This window comes from Arachis stenosperma, chromosome 6, assembly GCF_014773155.1.
Source record: "Arachis stenosperma cultivar V10309 chromosome 6, arast.V10309.gnm1.PFL2, whole genome shotgun sequence".
Lineage (NCBI taxonomy): Eukaryota > Viridiplantae > Streptophyta > Magnoliopsida > Fabales > Fabaceae > Arachis > Arachis stenosperma.
The window spans coordinates 118,082,534-118,096,148 of record NC_080382.1 but is presented as its reverse complement, the minus strand read 5'-3'; the positions used below and the strand labels follow the sequence as shown (position 1 = coordinate 118,096,148).

At 40.0% G+C, this 13,615-nt stretch overlaps 1 non-coding gene across 1 annotated transcript; it reads right to left on the bottom strand.

The window, feature by feature from the left end:
• Nucleotides 1-9,189: 9,189 nt before the first annotated feature.
• LOC130937289 (small nucleolar RNA R71) lies at nucleotides 9,190-9,297 on the bottom strand. Its single transcript, XR_009068513.1, has one exon. It is a non-coding gene; the product is annotated as a small nucleolar RNA R71 (small nucleolar RNA).
• Between the last annotated feature and the right edge of the window lie 4,318 nt (nucleotides 9,298-13,615).

Sequence of the window (13,615 nt, the reverse complement as noted above, 5' to 3'; positions counted from 1 at the left end):
GTAAAAAGAACAATAAAACATAAAATAAAATAAAGTCACTTATGTAGCTCCTTGGTGAGAATTTCAGATAAGCATTTGGAGATGCTTCGTTGCCTCTGAACCTTTGCTTTCCTACTGTCCTCATCCAATCATGCGTACTCCCTTCCATGGCAACCTGTATATTACTGGATCACCGTTGTCAATGGCTACCATCCGTCCTCTCAGTGAAAACATGTCCTCTACGGTTTCCCGCATGGCTAATCAGCTGTCGGTTCTCGATCGTGTCGGAATAGAATACATTTATTCTTTTGCACACTATCACTGCGCCCAACAGTTACGAGTTTGAAGCTCATCACAGTCATCCCATTCCAGATCCTACTCGGAATACCACAGACAAGGTTTAGACTTTCCGGATCTCAAGAATGCTGCCAATTGGTTCTAGCTTATACCACAAAGGTTCTAACGTCACGGATTTGAATGCTCTTTTGTCAGGAGAGGTGATTCAGATCCGTCGGTCAGAGACCAAAGAGAATATACTCCAGCTATCGTCCAATGACTACGTTGAACATCATGTAGACCGCTTTGTGGTTGTCAGGCACGCGGATCTTGGCTAAGCGAGTAACGAATATTGAGTGATTGTCACGAGTCACCCCTTTATTCTGACTTAACTGAATTAAGTACAAGAGTATATCTTGGAGAAGAAGTAGGCGTGAATTGAATAGAAAAATAATAATACTTGCATTAATACTCGAGGAACAGCAGAGCTCCTCACCTTAATTTATGAGGTGTAGAAACTCCACCATTGAAAATACATAAGAACAAAAGGTCCAGGCATGGCCGAATGGCCAGCCTCCAAAAAGGGTTTGAAGAACTCTCAAAAGGTCAAAGACTCTAAATACAATAGTAAAAACTGCTATTTATACTAAACTAGTAAACTAGGTTTATAGAAAATGAGTAGAGAGTGCAGAAATCCACTTCCGAGACCCACTTGGTGTGTGTTTGGGCTGAGCCTTGAAGCTTTCACGTGCATAGGCCATCCTTGGAGTTAAACGCCAGCTTTGGTGCCAGTTCTGGCGTTTTACTCCAGAAAAGGGTCTCTGGTGGGCGTTTGGACGCTAGTTTGGGCCATCAAATCTCGGACAAAGTATAAACTATTATACATTGCTGGAAATCCCAAGATGTCTACTTTCCAACGCAATTTAGAGCGTGCCAATTGGGCTTCTGTAGCTCTAGAAAATTCACTTGGAGTGCAGGGAGGTCAGAATCCAACAGCATCTGCAGTCCTTTCTCAACCTCTGAATCAGATTTTTGCTCAGGTCCCTCAATTTCAACCAGAAAATACCTAAAATCACAGAAAAATACACAAATTTATAGTAAAGTCCAGAAATGTGATTTTTGCATAAAAACTAATAAAAATATATTAAAAAAATAACTAAAACATACTAAAAACTACCTAAAAACAATGCCAAAAAGCGTATAAATTATCCGCTCATCAATGACTCTTCTCATTATTACTGCATTAAGTCTGCATTTGCATCTGCATAAAAACAAAAAAAAAAGTGGTAGAAAGTTGCACGGGAGCAGTGCAGAAAGTATGCCAATCGCACAAGCATCATCACGTGTACGCGTACTCCACGCGTACGCGTCACTTGGGATTTTGGCACTTCACGCGTACGCGTCAAAAAGGTGTTTGCCCGAAAGTTGTGAGGGCACAAAATCAGTCATGCGTACACGTCCCTGACACGTGTGCGTCATTTCCATTTACTGATCACCCACGCATGCGCGTGTCTGACGCGCACGCGTCGTATCCAATTTTGGCCCACAACACAAAATGCACAGAGTTGTGCGTGCGCGGGGCTGCTCGCGTGTGATTCGCACAACCAGGAGCACGCGTACACCTGCTAGACGCCCTCGCGTCGCCCTACAAATTGTGCGAACCACGCGTACGCGTGCAGTATGCGTGCGCGTCGTTCGCGCAACACCACCAAATCCCTGCGCGCGCGTCACTTTCTATTCTCCATTTAACTTCTTTCTTCTCTCCTTTCTTATTCCTTCTCCATTTCTTTGGTGTTGATTTTTCTTGCTCAACTGCTGCATATTTCTTGCATTATTCTTTCTAGTTGACATGCCCTGTGCTTCTATTATTTTTCTGACTCACATGTTGTAGCTACCATTTAGTTGAGATAATCATTATTTGGCATCAACCCACCCCTTTTCTATTTATTTCCCTTATCTTTGGTTCTGGTTACTTTTCTTCCTTTTTCTCTTCTTTCAGGATGGCCACCAAGAAGGGAAAGGAAAAGCTTCTCAATGGGGCTACAAACAAGTCCATCTGCACAATCATTGGAAAAAAGTATCAGTTGGAGCAACCCGTCCACTTGCACATCTCAGCATGCACCGAGGACGGTGCAATCTCTAAGTTTGGAGAGGTCGATACCGACTTCTGCGGGTTAGTTAGTTCTTTCTCAACACCAATGTGGGATTTCCTTTGTTAGTTCATTGTTACATTTGCATGTTTGTTATATTTTGTGCATATTTTATCACTACTTGGTTGAAGTAATAATTTCTTTTTCAAGAAACTTTTTTATAGCATTTCACTAATTTGAATTAAACTTTTTGTTAAACTTGTTTGAAGAAATATTATTTTGGAATATGGTTTAGAGCTCGAACACACAAAACCAATGAGATTTTGAGCCTACTTGGTTGGTTGCATTTTATCAACCAATATTTTATTTTTGGTGTGTGTTGTTCTCTCTATAATTATAATATATGTTTTACTCAATTCTATATTTTCATTGTTTGATGTATGCATGCACTTATATGATTAAGGCCTTTGTTTCACTAAGCTTACATACCCATATAGCCTTACCCTTTCATTATCCTTTGCAACCCAATTTGAGCCTATTTCACCCCATTTGTTCTTTATTTTAGCACATCATTAACTCTAAGCGAAAAAATAATAATGTCCCTAATTTGAATCCTTGGTTAGCTTAGACTAGTAAGAGTGCTCACGAATTAAGTGTGGGGAAATTGGGTTTGTCAATATTTGGTTTGAGAATTGGGTGTTGTATATTCTTGTGAAAATGTGAAAAATGCTGAGGACATGTTTATGCATGCAATACTTTAATCATATTCATTGAGAAAAACAAAAGGAAAGAAAAGAGAAATAGAAAAAAAAATGAAAAAAGAAAAAAAAGTAAATAATAAAAAGGGGACAAAATGCCCCAAGTTAAGTAATAATATCAATGCATATGAGTTGTACTTAAATTTGAGATGCATGAATGTGTGGTAAACATAGTTAATGGGCAGTTAGATCTTGAATTGTAATTACATGGATTGTCTTAAGTTAGGTGGGAAGTTTAGGTTAATTAAGGATTCAGATTTTAGTCCACTTGGCCAAATACAATCCTACCTTGACCCTAACCCCATTACAACCCTCAAAAGATCTCTTGATTTGTGTATTGGTGCATTAAATTTTTGTTGATTGTTAGATGAAGAGCAAGCCTTAGAAAGCAAGATTAGTAGAGAATTGAGAGAATCGAACCTTAAACACTTGAGTGATTAGAGTCTATACACTTCCGGTGAGGGTTTGATGCTCGATTCTTTGTTCCCGGCTTTCATGAGCTATCTTCTTCTTGCAAGTTATTTGTACTTCATTTTTATGATTTGAATTAGTGGAATCCAATTTATTTTTTGTTCTTGAAGATTTATTTACTTTTAACCAAGTAGGTAAAAGAACTTTGCATTTAGTTGCATTCATATAAATAGGTTGCATTTCATACACCCTACCATTCCTCTTCACTCTTTTAGTTCTCTTGAGCTTAGCATGAGGACATGCTAATGTTTAAGTGTAGGGAGGTTGATAAATCCCATGTTTAGGGTTTATCCTGTGCTTAATCTAGTGGATTTTATCCATTATTCTCACAGTTATTCATACAATTCGCATTTTTTACGTTTTCCTTCCTGATTTTGTGCTATGATTGAAAACATGCTTCTTTGGCCTTATATTTGCTAATAGTAATCCTATCTTATTACCATTCAATGCCGTGATATGTGTGTTAAGTGTTTTCAGAGATACAGGGCAGGAATGGCTTAGAGGATGGAAAGGAAGCATGCAAAAGTGGAAGGAATACAAGAAACTGAAGGAACTGCAAAGTTGTCAGCCCTGACCTCTTTGCACTCAAATGGTCATAACTTGAGCTACAGAGGTCCAAATGAGGCGGTTCTAGTTGCGTTGGAAAGCTAACATCTGGTGCTTCGCAACAATATATAATTTTTCATAACTTCCTAGCTATTGGGCAACATGCATGCATGGATCATGCGTACACATGACCTGGCAAAAGTTCAATCCACGCATACGCGTGGACGACGCGTATGCGTGACATGCGCACGTGATGGACGTATCAGAAATTGATGGGGGCGATTTCTGGGCTGCTTTTAACCCAGTTTTTGGCCCAGAAAACACAGATTAGAGGCTACAGAGTGGGAGAATCCATTGATTCATTCATTAACTTTCATTCACATAATTTTAGGTTTTAGATGTAGTTTTTAGAGAGAGATGCTCTCTCCTCTCTCTAGGATTTAGGATTTAGGATTTCTCTTCTACTCTTATTGATTACTCATTGTTATTACTTTAGTTTGTGAACTTTTGATGTTAGATTCAATTTCCATATTAATGCAATTGTTGTTTAGATTTTATTATCTCTTATTGCTTTTCTATGTTTTTATGTTATGCCCTCCAAGTACTTGACAAAATGCTTAGAAGGATGTTAGAGTAGGATTCTATGTTCTTGGCTTGGTTGAGTAATTGGTAACACTTGAGTTATCAAACTCCTTTGTTGATTGATAATTGAAAGTTGCTGATTGATTTGGATTCCACTAAATCTAGTCTCTCCGTAGGAGTTGACTAGGACTTGAGGAATCAAATTGATTAGTCCACTTGACTTTTCTTCATTCGTTGAGGGTTAACTAAGTTGGAGCAATGAACAATTCTCATCACAATTGATAAGGTTAACTAGGATAGGATTTCCATTTCTCATACCTTGCCAAGAGCTTTTCTAGTTATTAGTTTATTCCGTTTGCAATTTACTTTTTCTTGTTCTCTTATCCAAAACCCCCAAAACATACTTTTCCATAACCAATTATAAGCATACTTTCCTGCAATTCCTTGAGAGATGACCCGAGGTTTAAATACTTCGGTTATCAATTCTATTAGGGTTTGTTACTTGTGTGATGAGCGGATAATTTGTATACTTTTTGGCATTGTTTTTAGTATGTTTTTAGTATGATCTAGTTAGTTTTTAGTATATTTTTATTAGTTTTTAGTGAAAATTCACTTTTTTGGACTTTACTATGAGTTTGTGTGTTTTTCTGTGATTTCAGGTATTTTCTGGCTGAAATTGAGGGACCTGAGCAAAAATCTGATCCAGAGACTCAAAAGGACTGCAGATGCTGTTGGATTCTGACCTCCCTGCACTCGAAGCGGATTTTCTGGAGCTACAGAAGCCCAATTGGCGCGCTCTCAACGGCGTTGGAAAGTAGACATCCTGGGCTTTTCAGCAATATATAATAGTCCATACTTTGCCCAAGATTTGATGGCCCAAACCGGCGTTCAAAGTCACCTCAAGAAATCCCAGCGTTAAACGCTGGAACTGGCACCCAAATGGGAGTTAAACGCCCAAACTGGCACTAAAGCTGGCGTTTAACTCCAAGAAGAGTCTCTACACGAAATTGCTTCATTGCTCAGCCCAAGCACACACCAAGTGGGCCCGGAAGAGGATTTTTATGTCATTTACTCATTTCTGTACACCCTAGGCTACTAGTTTCTTATAAGTAGGACCTTTTACTATTGTATTAAGAGCTTTTGATCATGTTTTGATGATTAAACCCTCTTTGGGAGGCTGGCCATTCGGCCATGCCTAGACCTTGTTCTTATGTATTTTCAACGGTGGAGTTTCTACACACCATAGATTAAGGTGTGGAGCTCTGCTGTACCTTGAGTATTAATGCAATTACTATTGTTCTTCCATTCAATTCCACTTGTTCTTTTACCAAGATATCACTTGTTCTTCAACATGATGAAGGTGATGATTGACGCCCATCACCATTCTCACCCATGAACAAGGTGACTGACAACCATTCTTGTTCTACAAGCATCTGAGGCTTAGTGAATATCTCTTGGATTTCTGATTGCACGATGCATGGTTGATCGCCTGACAAACGAGTGCTCACCTGACAAACGAGCCAGCCATTCCGTGAGATCAGAGTCTTCGTGGTATAGGCAAGAACTGATGGCAGCATTCAAGAGAATCCGGAAGGTCTAACCTTGTCTGTGGTATTCTGAGTAGGATTCAATGATTGAATGACTGTGACGTGCTTCAAACCTGTAACCTACTGGGCGTTAGTGACAGACGCAAAAGAGTTATTCTATTCCGGTAGGGGAGGGAACCAAACCGGTGATTGGCAGCACTGTGACAGAGTGTGTGCATTAGCTTTCACTGCGCGGATGGGAGGTAGCTGCTGACAACAGTGAGACCCTATACGAGCTTGCCATGGAAAGGAGTAAGAAGGGTTGGATGAAGACAGTAGGAAAGCAGAGAGACGGAAGGGAAGGCATCTTCATGCGCTTATCTGAAGTTCCTACCAATGAATTACATAAGTATCACTATCTTTATCTTTTATGTTATTTTCGTTCATCACCATATATATCTGAGTTTGCCTGACTAAGATTTACAAGATGACCATAGCTTGCTTCAATACTAACAATCTCCGTGGGATCGACCCTTACTCACGTAAGGTTTATTACTTGGACGACCCAGTGCACTTGCTGGTTAGTTGTGCGAAGTTGTGTAATGCCATGGTATTGAGCGCACCAAGTTTTTGGAGCCATTACCAGGGATTATGAGAGTTGTGAAAAAGTATAGTTCACAATTTCGCACGTCAAGTTTTTGGCGCCGTTGCCGGGGATTGTTCTAGTTTTGGGCAAGCCTTTGGTAACATCAGTGCCAAGATCCGGCAACAACATCAAATTTTTGGTGTTATTGCCCGGGATTGTTCAGGCTGGACAACTGACGGTTCATCTTGTTGCTTAGATTAGGTATTTTTTTTTCAAAATTCTTGAAGATGAATTCTAGAGTTTCATGATGATTTGTTGAAATCTGGCTGGCTGAGAAGCCATGTCTAATCTGATTGGACCGAGATTTCAACTTATCACCACAAGAGCTTGTTGATTTCGTATCAATCTTGCTTTTGGAGCAGTGATTTGCTAAGGCTTGGCTGACCTTTGGTCATGTCTAGTGTTTTGGACCGAAGCTTTCTTTGGAAGCTTGGCTGGCTGTGAAGCCATGTCTAATTCCTGGACCGGAGTCTTAGACTAGCATTGCACTGATTCCTGGAATTCTCATTAAGAATTTTGATACCTTTTTCCACTTAATTTTCGAAAAACACAAAAAAATTCAAAAAAACCATAAAATCCAAAAATATTTCTTGTTTGAGTCTAGAGTCTCATCTTAAGTTTGGTGTCAAATGCATGTTTTTGTTACATTTTTTCGAATCCATGCATATATTTCTTGTTTTGATTTTTGAATTCTATTGACTTGAGTATTTTGTGTGTCTCATATGCATTTTCAGTTCATTAGTGTCAGTAGTATACAAACTGCTAAGTTTGGTGTCTTGCATGCATTGTTATTTGATTCTTGTTGCATTTTGATTATTAAAAATCCAAAAATATTTTTAATTTGTGTCTTTTCAAGTCAATGATATAAGGGATTGAAGATTCAGAACACACTGCAGAGGAATTATACAGAAAAAGCTGAGCATTCAAAAATGCCCAGTGAAGAAGGCAGACTGGCGTTTAAACGCCAGCCAGGGCACCTGGTTGGGCGTTTAACGCCCAAAAAGGTAGCATTTTGGGCGTTAAACGCCAGAATGTATACCATTCTGGGCGTTTAACGCCAGGATGGTGCTAGGGGGAAGATTTTGTTTTCAAATCAATTTTTTTCAAGTTTTTCTAAATCAAATCTTTTTCAAATCATATCTTTTCAATCAAATGTTTTCAAAATCAACTTCTTTCCCTTTTCAAAGATACTTACTAACAATTAATGATTTGATTGAACATCTCAAATTTGATGCCTTTTCTGTTGAGAAAGGTTTAATGTTTGAATCATATCTTTTCTTGTTAGGCAAGTCATTAATTTTCAAAATCATATCTTTTTCAAATTGTTTTCAAATCATATCTTCTAAAATTGTTCTCAAATCATATCTTCTCAATCACATCTTTTTAAAACCATAACTTTTCAATCAAATCTTTTTAACCTCATCTTTTTCAAAATAGTTTTCAATCAAATCTTTTTGACTTCTAATTTCAAAATCTTTTTCAAAAATCACTTGATTTCTCTTCCACTTTCAATTTTCGAAAATTATCAATCAAATTTTCAAAATGTTTTCAAAATCTTTTAATTGAATTTTCGAAAATCTTCTTCCCCCCTTCTCACATCCTTCTATTTATGGAGTACCACTCCTTCTAAATGCACAATTCGAACCTTATCTAATTAAAGTTCGAATTCTTCTTCTCCTTCTTCTTTCTATTTCTATTTTCCTCTGACATTTCAAGGAATCTCTATACTGTGACATAGAGGATTCCATATTTTCTTGTTCTCTTCTCTTTCATATGAGCAGGAGCAGAGACAAGGCATTCTTGTTGAAGCTGACCCTGAACCCGAAAGGACCTTGAAGAGAAAGCTAAGAGAAGCCAAAGCACAACTCTCTTTAGAGGACCTGACCGAATTCTTCAAGGAAGAAGAACCCATGGCAGCCGAAAACAACAACAATGCCAACAATGCAAGGAAGGTGCTGGGTGACTTTACTGCACCTACTCCTGATTTTTATGGGAGAAGCATCTCTATCCCTGCCATTGGAGCAAACAACTTTGAGCTTAAGCCTCAATTAGTTTCTCTAATGCAACAGAATTGCAAGTTCCATGGACTTCCAATGGAAGATCCTCATCAGTTTTTAGCTGAATTCTTGCAAATCTGTGACACAGTCAAGACTAATGGGGTTAACCCTGAGGTCTACAGACTGATGCTATTCCCTTTTGCTGTAAGAGACAGAGCTAGAATATGGTTGGATTCTCAACCTAAAGAAAGCCTGGACTCTTGGGAAAAGCTAGTCAATGCCTTCTGGGCAAAGTTCTTTCCACCACAAAGATGGAGTAAGCTTAGAGTGGAAGTCCAAACCTTCAGACAGAAGGATGGAGAATCCCTCTATGAAGCTTGGGAAAGATACAAGCAATTAATCAGAAAATGTCCTTCAGACATGCTTTCTGAATGGAGCATCATAGGTATTTTCTATGATGGTCTCTCTGAACTATCCAAGATGTCTTTGGATAGCTCTGCTGGAGGATCTCTTCATCTGAAGAAGACGCCTGCAGAAGCTCAAGAGCTGATTGAAATGGTTGCAAATAACCAATTCATGTACACTTCTGAAAGGAATCCTGTGAATAATGGGACTAGTCAGAAGAAAGGAGTTCTTGAGATTGATGCTCTGAATGCCATACTGGCTCAGAATAAGATATTGACTCAACAAGTCAATTTGATTTCTCAAAGTCTGTCTGGAATGCAAAATGCACCAAACAGTACTAAGGATGCTTCATCTGAGGAAGAAGCTTATGATCCTGAGAACCCTTCCATGGAAGAGGTGAATTACCTAGGAGAACCCTATGGAAATACCTACAATTCTTCATGGAGAAATCACCCAAATATCTCATGGAAGAATCAAGAGAGACCTCAACAAGGTTTCAATAACAATAATGGTGGAAGAAACAGGTTTAGCAATGGCAAGCCTTTTCCATCATCTTCTCAGCAACAGACAGAGAGTTCTAAGCAGAATACTTCTGACTTAGCAACAATGGTCTCTGATCTAATAAAGACCACTCAAAGTTTCATGAATGAAACAAGGTCCTCCATCAGAAATTTGGAAGGACAAGTGGGTCAGCTGAGCAAGAAAGTTACTGAACTCCCTCCTAGTACTCTCCCAAGTAATACAGAAGAAAATCCAAAAGGAGAGTGCAAAGCCATAACCATGGCCGAATGTGGAGAGGAAAGAGAGGAGGAGGACGCCACTGAGGAAGACCTCAGTGGGCGTGTACCAATCTCCTCTGAGTTCCAATGGGAATCTGAGGCTCAAAATGAGACCATAGAGATTCCATTGGACTTACTTCTGCTATTCATGAGCTCTGATGAGTATTCTTCCTCTGAAGAGGATGAGTATGTCACTGAAGAGCAAGTTGCTAAATACCTTGGAGCAATCATGAAGCTAAATGACAAGTTATTTGGAAATGAGACTTGGGAGGATGAACCACCTTTGCTCACCAAAGAACTGGATGACTTGTCTAGGCAGAAACTGCCTCAAAAGAGGCAGGATCCTGGGAAGTTTTCTATACCCTGTACCATAGGCACCATGACCTTCAAGAAGGCCTTGTGTGACTTAGGGTCAAGTGTAAACCTCATGCCCCTCTCTGTAATGGAGAAATTAGGGATTTTTGAGGTGCAAGCTGCAAGAATCTCATTAGAGATGGCAGACAATTCAAGAAAACAAGCTCATGGACTTGTAGAGAATGTTTTGGTGAAGATTGAAGACCATTACATCCCTACTGACTTCATAGTCCTAGAGACTGGGAAATGCATGGATGAATCCATCATCCTTGGCAGACCCTTCCTAGCCATAGCAAAGGCTGTGATTGATGTTGGTAGAGGAGAGTTGATCATTCAAGTGAATGAAGAATCCTTGGTGTTTAAAGCCCAAGGACATCCCTCTATCATCATGGAGAGGAAGCATGAAGAGCTCCTCTCAAAACAGAGCCAAGCAGAGCCCCCACAGTCAAACTCTAAGTTTGGTGTTGGGAGGCCACAACCAAACTCTAAGTTTGGTGTTGAACCCCCACATTCAAACTCTAAGTTTGGTGTTGGGAGGTTCCAACACGGTTCTGAGCATTTCTGAGGCTCCATGAGAGTCCTCTGTCAAGCTAATGACATTAAAGAAGCGCTTGTTGGGAGGCAACCCAATGTTTTATAGTTAACTATTTTCTTTTGTTATTTTATCTTTTTTGTAGGTTGATGATCATAAGAAGTCACAAAAACAATGAAAAAAGCAAAAACAGAATGAAAAACAGGAAGAAAAACAGCACACCCTGGAGGAGAAGAAACTGGCGTTCAAACGCCAGTAATGTTAGCTGTTGGGCGTTTAACGCCCAGTCTGGCACCATTCTGGGCGTTTAACGCCAGAAAGGGGCACCAGACTGGCGTTAAACGCCAGTAAAGGGCAAGAACCTGGCGTTAAACGCCAGGAATGGGCACCAGCCCGGCGTTTAACGCCAGAAATGGCTCAAAACGTGATTTTGAGCCACATTTGGTGCAGGGATGACTTTTCCTTGACACTACAGGATCTATGGACCCCACAGGACCCTACCATCACTCTCTCTCTTCTTCCCCCATTCACCAATCACCTCAACACCTCTTCCCCAAAAACCCCTCACCTATCAAATCCCATCTTTCTCTTCACCACTCACATCCATCCTTCATAAAACCCCACCAACCTCACCCTTCAAATTCAAACCACTTTCCCTCCCAAACCCACCCATAATGGCCGAACCTTTACCCCCCTCTCTTCTATAAATACCCTTCTTCCACTCTTCATTTTCACACTACCTAAACACCCCTTCTTCCCCCTCTTGGCCGAACACACCACCTTCCTCCTCTTCCTCATTTCTTCTTCTTCTACTCTCTTCTTTCTTCTTTTGCTCGAGGACGAGCAAACATTTTAAGTTTGGTGTGGTAAAAGCGTTGCTTTTTCGTTTTTCCATAACCATTTATGGCATCCAAGGCCGGAGAAACCTCTAAAAAGAGGAAAGGGAAGGCAAAAGCTTCCACCTCCGAGTCATGGGAGATGGATAGATTCCTCTCAATGGTGCATCAAGACCACTTCTATGAAGTTGTGGCCTTGAAGAAGGTGATCTCCGAGGTCCCCTTTTCACTCAAAAAGAGTGAATATCCGGAGATCCGCCATGAGATCCGAAGAAGAGGCTGGGAAGTTCTTACCAACCCCATTCAACAAGTCGGAATCTTGATGGTTCAAGAGTTCTATGCCAATGCATGGATCACAAAGAACCATGACCAAAGTGTGAACCCGAATCCAAAGAATTATCTCACTATGGTTCGGGGGAAATACTTGGATTTTAGTCCGGAGAGTGTGAGGGTGGCGTTCAACTTGCCTATGATGCAAGGAGATGAGCATCCTTACACTAGAAGGGTCAACTTTGATCAAAGGTTGGACCAAGTCCTCACAGTCATATGTGAAGAGGGCGCACAATGGAAGCAAGATTCAAGAGGAAAGCCGGTCCAATTGAGAAGGCATGACCTCAAGCCCGTGGCTAGAGGATGGTTAGAGTTCATACAACGCTCAATCATCCCCACTAGCAACCGGTCTGAAGTTACCATAGACCGGGCCATCATGATCCATAGTATCATGATTGGAGAAGAAATAGAGGTTCATGAGGTTATAGCCCAAGAACTCTATAAGGTGGCGGACAAGACCTCCACCTTGGCAAGGTTAGCCTTTCCTCATCTCATTTGTCACCTCTGTTATTCAGTTGGAGTTGACATAGAGGGAGACATCCCCATTGATGAGGACAAGCCCATCACCAAGAAAAGGATGGAGTACACAAGAGATCTCACTCATCATGAGATCCCTGAGATTCCTCAAGGGATGAATTTTCCTCCACAAAACTATTGGGAGCAACTAAACACCTCCCTAGGAGAACTAAGTTCCAACATGGGACAACTAAGGGTGGAGCATCAAGAACACTCCATCATCCTTCATGAAATTAGAGAAGATCAAAGAATCATGAGGGAGGAGCAACAAAGACAAGGAAGAGACATTGAGGAGCTCAAGCACTCCATAGGATCTTCAAGAGCAAGAAAGAGCCGCCATCACTAAGGTGGACCCGTTCTTTGATTTCCTTGTTATTGTTCTTCTGTTTTTCGATTTTTATGCTTTATGTTTATCCATGTCTGTGTCTTATGATCATTAGTGTCTTAGTGTCTATGCCTTAAAGTTATGAATGTCCTATGAATCCATCACCTTTCTTAAATGAAAACTGTTTTTAATCAAAAGAACAAGAAGTAAAGGATTTCAAATTCATCTTTAAAACTAGCTTAATTAGTTTGATGTGGTGGCAATATTTTTGTTTTCTGAATGTATGCTTAAACAGTGCATATGTCTTTTGAATTTGTGGTTCATGAATGTTAAAATTGTTGGCTCTTGAAAGAATGATGAAAAAGGAGACATGTTACTGAGGATCTGAAAAATCATAAAAATGATTCTTGAAGCAAGAAAAAGCAGTGAATACAAAAAAAAAAGAAAAAAAAAGAAGGAGCAAAACGAAAAAAAAAAAGGGAAAAAGAGAAAAAGAAAGAAAGAAATAAAGTTGTGATCCAAGGCAATAAGAGTGTGCTTAAGAACCCTGGACACCTCTAATTGGGGACTTTAGCAAAGCTGAGTCACAATCTGAAAAGGTTCACCCAATTATGTGTCTGTGGCATGTATGTATCCGGTGGTAATACTGGAAGACAGAGTGCTTTGG